At 39.1% G+C, this 13,720-nt stretch overlaps 1 pseudogene; it reads right to left on the bottom strand.

Moving 5' to 3' along the window:
- Positions 1-220: 220 nt before the first annotated feature.
- On the bottom strand, positions 221-397 carry LOC140201030 (U2 spliceosomal RNA; annotated as a pseudogene).
- Between the last annotated feature and the right edge of the window lie 13,323 nt (positions 398-13,720).

The raw sequence follows: 13,720 nt of genomic DNA, 5'->3' as shown, positions 1-13,720 counted from the left end.
ACATCAGTTAGAAGAATTTATCCCACAGGCATGTTTATTGACGCAGAAGCTCCATAGACAGACAGACATGTCCTGTTTGCTAGCATTTCTGCGTGTAATTGCCTGCCTTCTGGTTAATACATATTTCATTTGCCTTTTGTGAATCCATGTACGGCCTTGCAGTCAGGAACATATTTAGTTTTGCTTTAGAAGTTTATAAATTCCTCAGATTCCCTTCAGAATTTGTCCAGATAATCTCGATTTATCTCAAGCAGATAAACCCCATCCACACCCATTCCATCTCCCTGTTCCAAAGATCAATTTAGCATATAAAACCCAGATAAGTGGTGTCAGATATTAAACTGATAAGAACAGATACTACAATTGGTTTAGCCAAGTATTGTGGGGAAAACAATATTGATGGAAATATCAATGACTACCTTTAACTTCAGTGCTTAGATGGTAACCAAATGAGTGGACGTCACGACCATTACAAAACATACTCAATTCTACAGTAGATAGACAATCCTCAACTAGGTTATCATCCAGTTGTGAGATAAAAAAGAACCCCCAATGCATATTCAAAGAAATGATGAAATAGAGAATCTAAAGATGCATTTGCAAATTCCTGAGTAAATTTATGAAGAGCAGTGGATTAGTTAAACTCTCTTCATCTGTTTATGGAATCCTGATGTACACAAATTCACTTCCAGCAAGTACATTTCACAGATAATTCACTGGACTTGAAATACATGGGCTTATCTTGATATTGAATTGTGTAAGGTAAAGGAAACAAGTAGGGTAGTTATGGAAAGTATGACAATTAAAGAAGAGGAAGTACTGGCACTTTTAAGGAAGATAGAAGTGGATAAGTCTCCGGGTCCAGACAATTTATTCCCTAGGACTTTGAGGGAAGTTAGTGTAGAAATAGCAGGGGCTCTGACAGAAATATTTCAAATATCATTAGAAACGGGAATGGTGCTGGAGGATTGGCGTATTGCTCATGTGGTTCCATTGTTTAAAAAGGGTTCTAAGAGTAAACCTAGCAATTATCGGCCTGTGAGTTTGACGTCAGTGGTGGGTAAATTGATGGAAAGTATTCTTAGAGATGTTATATATAATTTTCTGGATAGACAGGGTCTGATTAGGAACAGTCAACATGGATTTGTGTGTGGAAGGTCATGTTTGACAAATCTTATTGAATTTTTTGATGAAGTTACTAAGAAAGTTGACGAGGGTAAAACGGTGGATGGTGTCTATATGGACTTCAGTAAGGCCTTTGACAAGGTTCCACACGGGAGGTTAGTTAGGAAGATTCAATTGTTAGGCATTAATATGAAAGTAGTAAAATGGATTCAGCAGTGGCTAGATGGGAGACGCTAGAGAGTAGTGGTGGGTAACTGTGTGTCAGATTGGAGGACGGTGTGTAGTGGTGTGCCTCAGGAATCTGTACTGGGTCCAATGTTGTTTGTAATATATATTAATGATCCGGATGATGGGGTGGTAAATTGGATTAGTAAATATGCAGATGATACTAAGATAGGTGGTGTTGTGGATGATGAGGGAGGTTTTCAAAACTTGCAGAGAGATTTAGGACAGTTAGAAGAGTGGGCTGAAAGATGGCAGATGGAGTTTAATGCTGAAAAATGTGAGATGCTACATTTTGGTAGAACTAATCAAAATAGGACATACATGGTAAGTGGTAGGGCATTGAAGAATGCTGTAGAACAGAGGGATCTAGGAATAATGGTCCATAATTCCTTGAAGATGGAATCTCATGTGGATAGGGTGGTGAAGAAAGCTTTTGGTTTGCTGGCCTTTATTAATCAAAGCATTGAGTATAGGAGTTGGGATGTAATGTTGAATTTAATGTAATGAGAATTAGAGGACAAAAGTTTAGGGGTAACATGAGGGAGAACTTCTTTACTCAGAGAGTGGTAGTTGTGTGGAATGAGCTTCCAGCAGAAGTGGTTGAGGCAGGTTCTATGTTGTCGTTTAAAGTTAAATTGGATAGATATATGGACAGGAAAGGAATGGAGGGTTATGGGCTGAGTGCAGGTCGGTGGGACTAGGATAGGGTAAGAGTTCGGCACGGACTAGAAGGGCCGAGATGGCCTGTTTCCGTGCTGTAATTGTTATATGGTTATATGGTTATATCTTGAATAGAGTATGAAATATAATAAAAACAAATGCATTCTGTGTTCCATTGAGTAAATGTATTCTTTGCTACAAACTTGAAAAGAAGAGCAAATAGTGATTTAAAATATCCCTTTTTAATAAAATTTTTAAAATATTTTATTTTCAATTTCTCCAAAATCTCTCACCTTTTCCTCACTTAGGGGTCACAGTAAACAGAAATAGGCCAAGAGACACAAAAGACTGCAGATGCTTGCATCTGTAGCCGCAACTCAATGGTCAGGCAGCATCTGCAGCTCCAGATTGGACCCATGCTAGGTTTTAGTTCCATAGGTGCAAATAGGACATTTCCAGCCAGGAAGTCTGGGGTCAGTGAATCAACATCAGAATCGGAATCAGGATTAATATCACTGGAATACAGTATGTCGTGAAATTCTTCGTTTTGCATTAGCAGTACAGTGCAATATATTTAAAAACACCTGTAAACCACAGTAAGAAATACAAATAAATAAATTGTGTCAATAAGTAGTGCAAAAAGAGCCAAATTAGAGAGGCAGTGCTCATGTGTTGATTCGCTGTCCATTCAGAAATCTGATAGTGGAGGGGAAGAAGCTGTTCCAAAAACGTTGTGTGTGTGTCTTCAGGCTGCTGCACCTCCTCTTTAATGCTAGTAATAAGGAGAGAGCATGTCCTGGGCGATGGGGTCCTTAACGATGGGCGCCAACATTTTATGGCATCACCTTTTAAAGATATCCTCAAGGCTGGGGAGGCTAGTGCCCGTGACTGTGTTGGCTGACCCAATCAGAACCAGGTTTATTATCACTGGCATGTGACGTGAAATTTATTAACTTAGCAGCAGCAGTTTAGTGCAATACATAATCTAGCAGAGAGAGAAAAAAAACATAATAATAAATAAACAAGTAAATCAATTACGTATATTGAATCGATTTTTAAAAATGTGCAAAAACAGAAATACTGTATATTAAAAAAAGTGAGGCAGTGTCCAAAGCTTCAATGTCCATTTAGGAATCAGATGGCAGAGGGGAAGATGATGTTCCTGAATCGCTGAGTGTGTGCCTTCAGGCTTCTGTACCCCCTACCTGATGGTAACAGTGAGAAAAGGGCATGCCCTGGGTGCTGGAGTCTTTAATAATGGATGCTGCCTTTCTGAGACACCACTCCCTAAAGATGTCCTGGGTACTTTGTAGGCTAATGTCCAAGATGGAGCTGACTGGATTTACAACCTTCTGCAGCTTCTTTTGGTCCTGTGCAGTAGCCCCTCCATACCAGACGGTGATGCAGCCTGTCAGAATGCTCTCCATGGTACAGCTATAGAAGTTTTTGAGTGTATTTGTTGGCATGCCAAATCTTTTCAAAGTATAGGCTCTGACTTGCCTTCTTTATGACTACATCGATATGTTGGGACCAGGTTAGATCCTCAGAGATCTTGACACCGAGCAATAAAATACAATCAGGAATAAGTGATCCTTCCTAACTAAAGGGCAATTTGTTTCTTTGTTTTGTGTCCTCCTGCAAAAAGGTGACTCTGAAGGTTGTATACAGTATACACACTTTGAGCATGAATGTACTTTGAACTTTGTACAACATAACATTGATGACAATAACAAGGTGCAAGATACAATCTGAAATGATCAAGTTTCACATTTCAACTTCTTCACTCATTTTCCTATCCAATTTCTCCTGTAGATTCTATCTATAGTTGGCTAAGCAGTGGAATGAGGGTGGGTAAAAGAGAATAATCTGTTAGCTGCCAATATTTAACTCAATGTGTACAAAAATATTAAACATAAACAAGAGGAATATTTGGGCATCACTATGCCAAAAGATTTGGCTAAATTATCAAAATGCAATTATCAGCCTATATATTTTTTAATACTTTATTTACAATTTTCAGTTTTACAAAGACAAAATATATTGAAGACGTACAAAACAACACAAATGAAATACAGCCTCGCGTAGAGCACAGACAAAACAAATCAAAAACAAAAAGGCTGCCAGACAATTTACAAGATTACATAAATAAACTTCCAGAAAAAGAGTTGACACAATAGTGACAGCACTGAAGCAATGTAAAGTAAAATAAATAAAGAAATCCGGTTAGGTACCACACCCACTCATGAGACTAGACAGGTCAAGGTCACTATGTATGTGAGGTAATATGACACTGAGCCAATAAGGGTCCCCATATTCTCTCAAATGTATTCTATGTATTGGGTTTGTGCAGAGACAATCTTTCCATTTGTATACCAGACAACATCTCCTCGAGCCAGTGTGCGAAGGTGGGTGGAGTAGTAGACTTCCTGGTCAGAAGAATAAGTTTCTCAGCCACCACCATTCCCAGGTGCAGAGCAATCTGCATGTCGTGCAGCAACTCAAGAGTCTCTGCAGAGCATCCAAAGATGGCAAGGTCGTGATTGGGCTGAATGTCTCTAGAATAGACTTTTGAGAGCCACTCAAAAATTGCAGTCCAAAAGTTGTACAATGTAGGGCAAAACCAGAAAAGATGTGCTAGTGAGCCCTCAGCAGAGCGGCACTTATTGCATTCAGGAGACACAGATGGGAAGATGTGATTCAGTTTTGTTTTTGAATCATGCAATCTATGCATCACCTTGTACTGGATTAACCTGTAGCGTGAATTATTAGAACAACAGTGAACCCGGGACATTGCCTCCTCCCAAAGTTCCGGTGATATCTCCGAGTTCAAGTCCCTGGCCCAGACTTCCCTAATAAAATCTGTAGAAACCAAAGGAGTAAAGCAATTCACAAATTTTGATATTATCTGTTTGGAGTCTGGAGGGAGCAAGAGGTTTTCAAGAAAGGGATGGGTGGTGGAAGTAGGCTTGAAGTGTGGGCACTTTTCCTTAGCATAGTGTCTGACTTGGAGATAGCGAAAAAAATGTGGATTTGGAAGGTTGAACTTAGTGCTTAATTGTGTGAATGATGCAAATTGGCCGTTGATGTACAGACCTAAGAAAGTTTTGATACCCCTCTCTCTCCAGACTGCAAACACCCCGTCTAATTGTCCAGGCTTGAATGAGTGATTTTGACAAATGGGAGCGTGTATGGAAACACTGGGAGTTTGGTGAGCCACTTTTATCTGATTTAATATTCGTAAAGAATTCTTTAAGGTAGTACTTCCTTGGGGAGTATTTCTGGCTATACCATAAATTGGGGAAAGAGTGAATTCATGCCCTTAGTGGATCAATTTACTGAAGACTTCCTGAAAAAGTTGACTTTTAGAGTAGAGAAGGACTATTTCACCTACTTGGGGATTAAACTGACTAAGAACCCAAAGCATCTTTTCAAATTTAACTTTATAGAATCATTAGAAAAACTCAGAACAAATATTGAGTCCTGGAGGATACTGCCCTTATCTATGATTGGACGGGTAAATGCGATTAAAATGGTGAGCCTACCCAGGTTTCCATATCTTTTTCAAAACCTGCCTATATACTTAAATGCGTCCTTTTTTAAGAAACTTGACTCTATCATATTGCCCTTTGTGTGGGGCTACAAATCACACAGGCTATCTAAGGCTTACCTACACAAACCTCTTAAGAAGGGCGATCTTGGTCTGCCAATTTTCAATCATTACTATTGGGCAGCTAACTCCAGGGCTCTTACATACTGGAAATGTGGAGGTACTGAGACCCAAGAAAAACCTTCATGGCTACAGCTGGAAGCCTCTGTTATTAAATATTCTTCACCTCCTGCTCTTCTGCTTTCCACTTATGCCTCAACAGACAAACTATCAACCTATTTATAAGAAAATCAAGGAAGATGTAACAAGATGGAACCTAATTCCTTTTCTTGGTCTCAGTTCAAGGATTGAATCTATTAAAATGAATATACTGCTCAGACTACTATATCTCTTTCAGACTCTACCAACAGAGATTAACCAAAATCAATTTAATGAATGGAACAAGATGCTATCAAGATATATGTGGCATGGGAGAAGGTCTAGGGTTCATCTCAAAACTTTGCAATTAGCCTAGGAAAAGGGGGGATGGGGTCTACCTTCTCTTAGAGATTATTATTTTGCAGCACAGTTGAGAGTCGTGATATGCTGGTGCAACCCATCATATGACGCTCAATGGAAAAACATTAAGGAGAGGATACTTTCCATCCCCATACAGGCAATCTTGGCTGATAACAACCTACAAAGTTACATAAATAATATTGACAACCCGTGAGTGAAATAGACTCTTAAAATATGGAGAACTATTATAAAAGAATATAAACTAGAGAGAGACATTGCAATTCTTAAGTGGTGTGCATATGACTCGGGATTTTACGCCGAATAAACTGGATGCTAGATTTAAGGACTGGACGGCTAAAGGACTAACAGCTATTTGCAAGTTAATGAAAGAAGGAACACTGTTCAGTTTTGAAATGCTCAAAGAGAAACACTTATTAGAAAAAACAAGACTTTTACCGGTATTTGCAGATGCGACAGTATGTTAATTAGACCGTTAAAAATGTAACCAAGGCAAGTACATGTCTGATAGAGCTATTTAGAAAAGCATATAATTCAGACAACGGTGGTAGAATAATCTCAAGCATGTATAAGGGTTTGTTAAATCTTAAAACACATTCGACTTTATACATTAAAACAAAATGGGAGAAGGAAGGAGGGATAATTATATCTGAGGAAGACTGGACAATAATATGGAGGTATCAATGGAAGTGTACCAGTTCACAGAAATGGAGGGAGTTCGGGTGGAAAAACTTGATAAGATATTTTATTACACCCTCTCAGAAATCCCATTATGATAGTAACCCCACTGTTTGCTGGAGAAATTGTGGAAATCAGAATGGAAACCATTATCATATTTTCTGGGAATGCCCCGTTATCAAAGACTATTGGAGTGAGATACATAATGCCCTACAAGACATCTTTAAATGTGAAATACCCTGAGAGAGTAAGACCATATACTTTGGGTATATACCTCAAGAATGGTTGAAAAGAGATAAGTATTTAATGAATGTAAATGTATTGCTGGTGGCTGGTAAAAAGACCCTTACCAGGAAATGGTTATCACAGGAGAGCCCAACTTTAAATGTATGGATGGAAATTACAATGGACATTTACAAAATGGAGAAGATATCAGCACCTGTTAATCATAAGTTAGAACAATTTTATTCATACCGGAAAAAATGGTTTAACTACATAACACCTCATAGGCCTGATTTTATTCTCACAAGTCAATGAATATGTTGAAAAAGAAAAGATCACTCCCTACTCTGTACATAGTTTTCTTCTTTCGATTGTTCTTTCTTTCCTCTCCTTTCTATAAGTGTATACCTCAGGTAAGTATTATCTGGAGATTTGTGACAAATATGATTATATGATATACATGTACAGTGTCTGAAATACATCTTGTGGAAATGTTTGTTTGATGATGAAATTCAATAAAAAATAAATTACAAAAAAAACATAAACAAGAGGGTTAATAGATTTTTTTAAAGAAGGAACATATTAGAATGATGAATGATGAGCATTCTGGAAAAACCCTTTCTAATAATTTACGTTTTGGTGTAAACGTATTAATGCAAAAGATGCATATAGTTTTTAGCCATGTTATCTTATGTATAATACGAAAAATCTTCATGAATTTGAATGATAACCATTCCAGCATCTACTTGCTTTACAACAATCGAACTCAACACATTTGTTTTCTATTTTCTCTAATGAAAAATGACTTTACATGATAGCCAATGAGAAAACAGAGACTTTACACTTATTTCATAACGTCTGCTCCAAAGACAAAAGGAATGTTGAACTGTTTTCTCAAACATACCCTAACATTAAAAGAGTTTAAGTGACGTTCAAGATTTGCCTACATCTAGAACATACACTCCGTCGCCTCTTTATTAAGAACGCCTGTGCACCTGCTTATTTATGCAAATATCTAATCAGCTAATCATGTGGCAGGAACTCAATGCAGATGTGGTCAAGAGGTTAAATTTTTGTTCAGTACAAACATCAGAATGGGGAAGAAATAAGACTTAAGTGACTGTTGATACCACATGGGGTGCTTTGAGTATCTTAGAAACTGCTGATTTTTTGGGGTTTTTATGCACAACAGTTTCTAGAGCTTACAGGGAACAGTGCAAAACCATGCAGCGAGCTGCAGCTCTGTGTGCGAAAACACCTTGTTAATGAGGGCTTCAGAGGAGGATGGCCAGACTGGCACCAGCTGGTAAGAAGGCAACAATAACTCACATAACCTTGCATTTCAACATTGTGCACAGGAGCACCTTTGAATGCGCAACACAAAGAACGTTGACGTGCTTGGACTAAGCAACAGGAGAGGATGAGTATACACTCAGTGGCCACTTTATTAGGTACAAGAGGTACTTAGTAATGTAGCTACTGAGTGTAGAACATTACAGAACAGTGTTGTGCCGACCACCTCTCTAGAATCTTGTATCTCTAGCATCTTGTTTGAAATGGATACAGTGCCTTGGAAAAGTATTCAGTCCTCCTCAAACTATTTTGACATTTAACTGTCACACTTTCTAATTTTAAAATATTTGGAAGTTGGATTTTTTGAGCTAATCTACAAAACGTCATGTCAAATCAAAAGAAAAATTCCAAAACCTGTCAACAATTTAGTAAAAATTAGAAATCAATCTTGTGAGGCTGAAAAAAAGTATCCTTCCCCTTTGTAATAACTTTCTTCAGGTGCAATAGACAGTATTACCTTATCAACTAATCAAGTTTGTTGATGCAGAATATTGGAGGATCACCTGTTTCAATGAATTCATAAGACTAAAAACCTTCTGTCTCTTTAAGGTCCAACAGTGTGGTAGATTTTCATCAGACCAAACCAAAATGAAGGCCAAAGAGCATTCAAGACAAGTCATGGAACTGATGATAGAGAAGCACAAACCATCTCAAAGGCACTGAACAGACCTCGGAGTTCAGTGCAATCCATCGTGAAAACGTGGAAAAACTATGAAACTACAGCCACACTGACTTGGTCAGGCCACCCCTCTAAACTTAGTCGTTGGAGAAGAAAGGCACTTCTAAAAGCAGCTGTTGTGACACCGACAGTCACTCTGAGTGAGCTCCAGAATTCATTGACTGCAACTGGAGATGAAGTTTATGGCTCCACCATCTCTAAGGTCTTGATCAAAAGGGTATTTGTGGAAGAGTGGCAAAGAAGAAGCCCTGGCTAAAAAAAAGCATATCCTTGCCCATAAAGACTTTGCAAAGTGTCAATTAGAAGATACTGTGAAGATGTGGAAGAAGGTTTTGTGGTTGGATGAGACTAAATTGGATCTTTTTGGCCTCAACGCCAGGTGGCATGTGTGGTGTAAATCTAATGCTGCGCATCAGCCAGGTTACACCATCCCTACAGTAAACTATGGTGGGGGTAGCATCAGGCTACGGGGATGGAAAGTAGCTGGGACTGGAAATCTGGTCAGGATTAATGAGAAAATGAATGCTGCTAAGTACAGAGAGATCCTGATTAAAAACCTGCTTACCTCTGCCGAAAAGCTTAAACTAGTGAGGAAGTCCATCTTTTTGCAGGACAATGACTCAAAGCACACTGCCAGAGCAACCATGGAGTGACTTCAAATGAAGAAAATTGATGTTCCTGAGTGGCCCACTCAGAGTCCTTACCTTAACCCGATTAAACACCTCTGGCAAGCCCTCAGTATTGCTGTCCACTGCCAGTGCTCTACCTAATCTGGCACAGCTTGAGCAAGGAGGAATGGGCCAATCTAAGACTAATGGCTGTAATAGCTGTGAGGGGTGGTTCAACTAAGTACAGAGTGAACGGGGACGAATGTTTTTGAACTGCTGACATTTCAGTTTTTGAATTTTTAGTTTTTTATGTTTTACAATTTTCCCCGTTTTTAGGCTCCACTGTGAAAAAAAAGAATGTGTGATTCACAAATAAAAGTTCTCAGTTAACTTGATCAAAATCTGTTGTACTACTCATTTACGTAAAGAATGGGCTGGGGGCTGAATACTTTTACAAGGCTCTGTATTACTCAGCCTTCTTTTCTCTTTCCCAAACAAATTCCTTAGACTGGTTCCCGTTGTCTGCTTAAATCTCGCCTGAACAACAAGTGGCGTTTTTGCCACTAAAATATGAAGAATCCAATCACCTCAGTCTTTATACCTTCCCTTAGGTCACTGTGGCCAACTTCCTTTAAGACCCTCATTGCTTTGCCTTGAAGCGTTGCACAGAACACCAAGAGACTTCCAAGCAGAGCAGAAAATGGAGGCATTGACTGCACAGGCAATAAGGGGCTCCTCAATAATCTATTCAGAAGAAGCCTATTGAATTATAGTACACAGTGAAGACAAAAGTGAACCACTCCATAGTCATCCTTGACCTCAGAATAGTTCTCGAATAATGAATGGAAAGAGCTGAGATGAAAGTAATCCATTGCACTCAGCTTAGTAGGATCTCCTTGCACTGATCATAATACATTAAAAAATGATCACTAATCTATTTACTGAAATGCTTTGTTACAATTGTTTTCTGAATACTCCTGTGCACAGATGCACAGATAAATAAAATTTATTTTTGCAGCTTTGGAGGTGACAATTGGAGCCACCTACAGGGATCAATTAAACATAGCCCTGTTGGGAACCCCAAAAAGACCTGTTTTCGAATCATAGATATATGATGGGGTTATAGATTATTAAGTTGTGTATTAGTGAAGGCAACCATGAGATTTATAAAATAATGATGTGACAGGAAAACATAAAAGAATTTCAGCATTAACAGTGCTAATATCCATCCCTATACAGTAAGTATAAAATTCATTCTTTTCCAAAGAAACCAAAAACCTTAATAAACACATTAACAAATTTATGTTTTACATGAGGCTACTTTGTCTCATGATACATGCTGTGATGTTAGCAATATAGACTGATTTTGCATTTTCACAATCTGGATAAGAAGTTGACAGACAATTCGCATGATCTCATGCTCATGAAGTTTCTTTGAAAATGAATCCAGGCAATCTGTTATCAATATCATGTGGACAGGTTTAATTAATATCAGATGTTCAAAATTCTACCCATTCTGACATTTAAGCTTACAACGATCCAGGGATTTATTGTAATAAGTTTCCATCAGTTTATAGTTTGCATGCTAATAAAACAATCTGGATAAATTATTGAGTCTTGATCAGAGATCAAGACAAAGTATAAAGGATTTACAGGCTATTTGCTGGCGCCATGTGTCCCTGCCAGCATTTAATCTTCTCTTGGGCTTCCTTTTTCATCCAAACCCACCAACATATCCTTCGATTCCTTTCTCCATTATCAGACTATAATATCAGAAGACCACAAGATATAGGAGCAGAACTAGGCCATTCGACCCATTGAATTTGCTCCGCATTCAATCATGGGCTGATCCAATTTTTCCAGTCATCCTCACTCCCCTGCCTTCACCCCATACCCTTTGATGCCCTGGCTAATCAAGAACCTATCTATCTCTGCCTTAAATATACCCAGTGACTTGGTCTCCTCAGCCACTTGTGGCAACAAATTCTACAGATTTACCACCCTCTGATTAAAGCAATTTCTCTGCATCTCAATTCTAAAAGGATGTCCATCAATCCTGAAGTGGTAACCTCTTGTCCTAGAGTACCCTACCAAGGGAAATAACTTGGCCATATCTAATCCTTTCAGGCTTTTTAACATTTGGAATGTCTCTGTGAGATCCCTCCCCCCCCATTCTCCTGAACTCCAGGGAATACAGCCCAAGAGCTGCCAGACATTCTTCATACGGTAACACTTTCATTCCTGGAATCATTCTCGTGAATCTTCTCTGAACCCTCTCCAATGTCAGTATATCCTTTCTAAAATAAGGTGCCTAAAACTGCACACAATACTCCAAGTGTGGTGTCACAAGTGCCTTATAGAGCCTCAACATCACATGCCTGCTCTTCTATTCTATACCTCTAGAAATGAATGCCAACATTGCATTCGCCTTTTTCACAACCGACTCAACTAGGAGGTTAACCTTTGGGGTATCTTGCACAAGGACTCCCAAGTCCCTTTGCATCTCTGCATTTTGAGTTCTGTCCCCAACTAAATAATAGTCTGTCCATTTACTTCTTCCACCAAAGTGCATGACTATACAATTTCCAACATCGTATTTCATTTGCCACTTCTTTGCCCATTCCCCTAAACTATTTAAGTCTCTCTGCAGGCTCTCTGTTTCCTCAACACTACCTGCTCCTCCACCTATCTTTGTATCATCGGCAAATTTAGCCACAAATTCATTAATGCCGTAGTCCAAATCATTGACATACATCATAAAAAGCAGTGGTCCCAACACCGACCCCTGTGGAACTCCACTGGTAACCGGCAGCCAGCCAGAATAGGATCTCTTTATTTCCACTGTCTCTTTTCTGCCAACCAGCCAATGCTCCACCGAAGCTAGTAACTTTCCTGTAATTTCATGGGCTTTTATCTTGCTAAGTAGCCTCATGTGTGGCACCTTGTCAAAGGCCTTCTGAAAATCCAAGTACACCACGTCTACTGCACCTTCTTTGTCTACCCTGCTTGTAATTTCCTCAAAGAATTGCAGTAGTTTTGTCAGGCAGGATATTCTTTTCAGGAAACCCAGCTGGCTTTGGTATATCTTGTCATGTGCCTCCATGTACACCGTAATCTCATCCTTGACAATTGATTTCAACAACTTCCCAACCACTGATGTCAGGCTAACAGGTCTATAGTTTCCTTACTGCTGCCTCCCACCCTTCTTAAATAGTGGAATAACATTTGCAATTTTCCAGTCATCCAGTGCAATGCCAGAATCTATCGATTCTTGAAAGGTCATTGTTAATGCCTCTACAGTCTCTCCAGCTACTTCCTTCAGAATCCAAGGGTGCATTCCATCAGGTCCAGGAGATTTATCCACCCTCAGACCATTAAGCTTCCTGAGCACCTTCTCTGTTGTAATTTTCACTGCACATACTTCACTTCCCTGACTCTCTGGAATGTCTGGTATACTGAAGATGTCTTCCACTGTGAAGACTGATGCAAAATATGCATTCAGTTCCTCTGCCATCCCTGCATCTCTCATTACAATATCATTTTGTATTGGTCCTATATCTACCCTCGATTCTCCTTTACCCTTTCTATACTTAAAAAAGCTTTTAGTATCTTCTTTGATATTAGTCACCAGCTTCCTCTCATAATTCATCCTTTCCTTCCTAATGAACTTTTTAGTTTCCTTCTGCAGGTTTTTAAAAGCTCCCCAGTCCTCTATCTTCCCTCTAGCTCTGGCATCCTCGTATGCCTTCTCTTTTGCTTTTACTTTGGCTCTGACTTCACGTGTCGGCCACAGTAGTGTCCGTCTTCCCTTTGAAAATTTCTTCTTATTTGGAATATATCTGTCTTGCACTTCCCTCATTTTTCACAGAATCTCCAGCTATTGCTGCTCTGCTATCTTTCCTTCAAATGTCCCTTTCCAGTCAACTTTGGCCAGTTCCCCTGTCAAGCCATTGAGGTACTGACACATTGGATTTTATTTTATTCCCTCTCAAATTTCAATGTGAACTCAATCATATTGTAATCACTGTTCCCTAAGGGTTCCTTAAC

The sequence above is a fragment of the Mobula birostris genome, chromosome 7 (assembly GCF_030028105.1).
Source record: "Mobula birostris isolate sMobBir1 chromosome 7, sMobBir1.hap1, whole genome shotgun sequence".
Taxonomy (NCBI): Eukaryota; Metazoa; Chordata; class Chondrichthyes; order Myliobatiformes; family Myliobatidae; genus Mobula; species Mobula birostris.
The sequence above is the reverse complement of the archived record's forward strand: the minus strand, read 5'-3'. Positions and strand labels throughout refer to the sequence as shown.